The sequence below is a fragment of the Haliaeetus albicilla genome, chromosome 11 (assembly GCF_947461875.1).
Source record: "Haliaeetus albicilla chromosome 11, bHalAlb1.1, whole genome shotgun sequence".
NCBI classification, from domain to species: domain Eukaryota; kingdom Metazoa; phylum Chordata; class Aves; order Accipitriformes; family Accipitridae; genus Haliaeetus; species Haliaeetus albicilla.
Window position 1 is genome coordinate 30,098,061 of NC_091493.1, and position 5,520 is coordinate 30,103,580.

Genomic DNA, 5,520 nt, shown 5'->3' on the forward strand with positions numbered 1-5,520 from the left:
GACATTCCAAGCATATGGACTCTCAGGCAAGTGAAATGAAGCTGGGTAGGTCACATGCACTGCTTATCACGGTCACATTCGCTCATGGTGAAATCTTGCCCACTCATCATCGGCTGGGAATGTCACCATTTGCCGTTCCGGTGGGAATTCTGTGCTCCTTGGAGACTTTAGCCTCACACTGCATTTTGACAGTACCTCTGAGGCAATTGAGCAGCCCCCTCCCTCTGCCCCAGCTGCATATCTCTTCCCATCCCTCCTCGGTGCAGGCACAGATATTCATCTGACCCGTGAACAGCAAAGAACAAGGTATCACATCAGCCTCACTGTGTTGTTAAACTACACCTCTTCCACGCTGAGTGTGAGACAGGGTCTTCAGTATTCACAGGCTCTGTATTTACAGTGTTTTCCTGTCCTTTGGATAGTTTCCTGTCGTAATGCACAGGGACCGATCAAAATTGGGGTCCACTGTCTCAATGAACAAGACGAGCGCAGGCTAAGGGACAGGGATGTGATATATGCGCAAGGAGAACAAGTGTGACTTCTCTCCTGTTTCCCTCTCTAGGTGCTCCCCAAAGCTCTGCACTGTATCTTGCTGCCATGCTGGGCTCCCTCTGATCCATGACCACAACTCTGTGCATCAGACGTCACTCCAGAACAGCACAGCTCTTTCCCAGGAGATAAGCAAGGGGTTTTTTTGCCTGCACAACAGCTCTCCTGAGCTTTCCCATGCTGGGAGGGAGGAGCTCCAGCTTCCTCCCTGTCCAAGTGCCAGCCCTGTGGGCCTGCCATGCCACTGCTGGGAACATCCAGGGGCATTATGCAATTTGCAGAGGTGGTTTTTCACCCAGCCTGGCAAGGCAGTGCCTGATAATGGCTCTCCCTTTGTAGCACACAATCGAGCTCATGATCTTCTCTCCAGTACAGGCAGCCCACGGTGTTATGTCCTGTACTGCTGTGATGACGAGAGCAGGGCTGTGCACAGGACAGGGAGCCCTGCAGCGCTTTCATCAGTGAATCACCTACCCTAAGTACTAGTTAGGCACAAATCATTAATGGTCTAAAAACGGCTGGAATAAGCTAGCTCGGCTCCAGTGGAAGTGCAGATTGTGTCTTTTTCAGGAGGCATGGGAAACCCTTCTTAAGTCTGTTTTTAAACTTCTCGACTTTGGCTTCAGAGTAATGCCACTGATTTCATTTTCCAAAGGTCATGGGAGAATTCTCTTCTGCTATCTCCAAAGGGCATGACAAATGGTCCTCTAACAAAGTAACGAATTGTTCAACACAATGCACTTAGCAATTACCTTACCATAAAGGTATTTACAGCAGGTATAGTAAGATAAACCAGTTTGTTTCCTATTGTTTTTCAAAGGGGAAAAAAAAAAAAAGGGAAAGGCTGTAGCCATTTTGTGGTGAGTTTAAGGGATAAATATAATTTGATGTCTTTACTGAATGCTTTCATGGGTCTTAAAAGATATTTTAATAGACCTAAAAGTCTATTTATAAACTATCCCTTTTAGAGATCAGAAAACATATTAACTTCTGTATTCTGTGTACCTGATAACATAGTTGTATCCAAATTTAAAGTTGTTCATAACATATTAACTCAGCACTTTTTCTGAATGCTCCTTCCCACGTAGTCTTTATTTACAGGATCCTGTACTGTTTGCCCCAGTATCATTCTGCCTCCTGCATGATGTTCTTTCACATTTTGGACTCAAATTCCCTTCTAACATGGTGGGCAAAGGAGTCAGCCATGCAAGAAATTAGAAGCAAAGACTACACTATGTTACTGAATGCAAATCTGTTACCAGCACAAATCTAGGTCCCTTTGGCAGGAGGGAAACCAACCTTGCACCAGCAGCAGCGTGTTTGCTGGCCTGTGGGTTAGAAACACGGTGTCACTGCAAATCCGGTTAGACAAGTGTGCGCCTGCCTCCCTGACCTCCCACTTGGCAGTCTTTTCTTTGCATTTTTGTCTGAGAGGCTAATGTGGGAGCGAACAATGGAAACCAAACTGCCCCTCCAGCCCTCAAGCTGGTCCCAGTACATTCTGGTGCACGTGCATTGGCTGGGTGAGGTGAAGGAGAGATTTCATCACTGCGGCGTATGGGTAAGTAGAGTCCAGTGCAATCAGCCGAGTATTTTTCACCAGTATGAAATGAAAATGAGGAGAACATTTGATGTAAAGGCTGTCTGTGGCTATGCAATGGGCAGGTGATCATATCTACTTTTGCTGCAGCAGAGAAGGCAGTGTAACAGCTCTCTGGAGTGAGTATCCCAGCAAAGCATCTGTTTTCTTGGGGCTGGGGGCTCAGATGTAGCCCTGGGCCAGAGACAGTACATCCACGCAGGATTTCCAGCTTTTATTTGAAAGTCTGGGTGACCTTCAGCATTCCTGCTGTGCCTGTGCAAGCAAAGCTCCCCACTCTGAACTTTCTTTGGTTCGCACACCACTAGTAAGAGGGAAGATGTTGTAGGTAAAGCATCGAGAAATGGGTGCAAAGGAGAAAGGGTCTGTGACTCTGCCACCAAGTTTTTGTGCAATCTTGTGCAAATCATTTCTCACATTTGTGCATCCATTTCCAATCTGTGATGTGAAAATAGCAGTACTTCATCTCACCCATGCGCTGTTGTCCTAAATTATAAAATCTTCCAAGGAAAAACTGCTTATTCCCAGGTTAATATACAGAGTCTAGCCCCACAGGGCACTTTTTCCCCTACCTGTTTCCTCATGTTGTGTCTGGGCTTTGCAATGACTGTCATCAGGGGTAAACCGTGACATCTTTGTGTTACGTGCATTTGTGTCCAGCCTCGAAACGTTATTTCATTCCCTGAGGTGTGTGCTGTTATCAGGCAAATGAAATGTCCCAGTCCCCTGGTAATTATTCATTAGGTAAGATTTAATGTGCGTGTGCGTGCAGGGCTGGCAGCTACAAGTGGATCCCACAGGAGAGGTCTGTGAGCCAAGCTTATGTCAGCTTTAGGGTAGGGATGGGTGAGTAACTGGAGTAAGAATAACAAAATGGTAAGATCAGTAGCAGTTTGCCCAAAACTTAACCCAAAACCTTTTCTTTTCATCCCATGGCCAAACTCACCATTCAGATCAGGCTATGAGACTTGGGGTGGATTTGCACGCACATTTAGAACAAATCACAGATCTGCACTGCAGCAAAGCAATGTTTGGGACCCAAATCCAGCTGCTACCTGTGACTGTTCATTCTACCCATACTTCACTGAGGTCTGAAAGATGTATTTAGCTTCTTGTGTTTCTTACACACTTGTTCCCTGTTTGGTACCAGGATTACTATTTTCGTGTTCAGAAGACTGGCTCTGCAATATTTCCTGGCTGAGTAAGGGTGGCAGCCTTAGTTGCACCAGTTTTGACCAGAGAGCATCTGGAAGTCCAGGTGAATATAGGCACAAGCTAAGGAAAAGCATGCAAACACACGGTGGACATTATACCAAAGAAATCGAGTGGAAAGATATTACTTGGCTGACAGTTAAGAGTGGGGGATTGATGAGACACACAAATCTCAGACAAAACCCTGTTCCGCTGGGAGTTCAGGCCTAAGACTGGACTGGTTGATGTCCAGCTGTCCTAAGCTGCTTGATGTAAGAACTTGACACTGGTGGGATAGACTGGGCTTCGAGGCTTATTTTAAAAGAATCTGAAACATTACAGGTGCAGAAGAGAGCTGCGTGGGAGTTGTGGGAAGCAAACCTTTTCTTGCAGGCTCCAGCAGCAGAGACATTTGGAAGGGGAAGAGCACTGGTGACATTACAGCTCTTGGGGCTCTGGAAATTCTGCCTGTTTAGCTTTTCTTGGTCTCCACCATCTTCTGTTCTGTCTCTGTTGTTCACCCACATAATTACGTAAGATATTACCAGCTAAAACTGCATCTGACGCCTTAATAGATGGCTCATTATCTAGGGAGGGAAACAGAAAGGGCAAAAGCTTTTATGTGCCAACAGCACATGTTGATGTCCATGTGCACTACAGGAGAAGGAAAGGGTGTAACTCATCTGTCCTAATTTATGGCCAGATGGGCTGAAAGAGTCAAGGTGTAATGAAGGTCAGTGTGGCTGGGAATGGGGTAGAGGCAGTACAAAGTTACTCTCTTGACAAAAAAGCAATTAATTCTCCAACAAAGTCCCTCTTTCGTGCAGCAGAACAGAGTGAAGCAGTTCTTGCTCTATTTAAAAGTACTCCCACAGCTTTGATCTTTTCCTCTTTTCTGGAAATGTAAGCTTGTAAAGAGGGTCTGGCCTCTTTTGGGATGATGTATTGGGCCATGTGGTGCTGGCCTTGCAAAGCAGCGTGGGCAAGCCTGCTGTTCTCTGTACTGCGTCATTCTGGAAAAGTCTCCTAATATTCTGGTTACTGCAGTAATGGCAACACACTGCTGCAATGCCCGGGTACCCTGCCTGCTTGGAAATGCCATGACATCACTCCTTCTCCTAACAATGTTTTCTTGTCCAGGTTTGGCCACACACAGGATAGTTAGCTATGAGTGAAAATGAAACAGCAAATGAAAGAGAACAAGTTCTTCTACCAAAACTCCATCTCCAAGGACCTTAAAATGTGGAAGTGTGTAACCACACTAGCTTGCAAGCAACCCTTTAGCCCTGCATACTCCTCAGTGTCAGATATATCCCATTCCAATCAGTATATTGTGGCAATCATCTGTAGACAGGTTTTTCTTTTACTGATGTTTAAAATATGTTTAAAATAAATGCTTGTTTTGAACTCAGGACAGAGCTGTATTGGCTCCAGGTATCAGGCCTGGTTTCAGAAGAGCTTGTGGCAGATATGTACTGATCTAACCATATGGTGGTGGGTTTTGTGCTGCTACCAATGCTGGCAGGAGACCAAAATGTTGCTGTGGGCTTCCCCAGCCATAAAAATCCATGAAGTTTTGCAGCTGTAGTTTCATTTCCTTTCACTGTCTGAGTAACCTTCTTCTTACTTGATTTTCTTTTATTTCCTCTATAGGTTTCCTGCACAGAAAGTCTAAGATTCCAAGTTGCATTTTGAGAAAGTTTTAAAATTAACTTCTCCATTTATGCGAGATGACCGTGGGTTTTGGTAATAAAATGTGCCGGGGGCGGGGGCAGAGGGAAAGAGAAGACTTCTCAATAGGGGGTGAATGCTGATGACTTTGTTAAAGTCATGGTGTAATATGCTGTTCTGCTGACTTCTGCCTTCTTTAATTACCTTCTGAATCCTGAGAAGCTGAACCGTGCCTCACCAGCTCATTATGTCCCCCGGGTTTGCTCTCCCCAACAAATAGGTGCTTTCTCTGCAGTCTCTGGAGGCTCTTTGTTGCTGCTCTGATACATCAGATGTGTTTGTTTTGCACATTGATGTTTGTGTTTTCCGCACTGCTTGTGTTTTCCAATTCCTTGGAGCAGTGAGGATGCTGCTGAATTGTCAGAATCGAGGTAGGATGCTGACTTGAGGTTACTGTCAATGGCCTCATTATGTTAACAAGGGATATTTTAAGAAACACAAAAGATGTG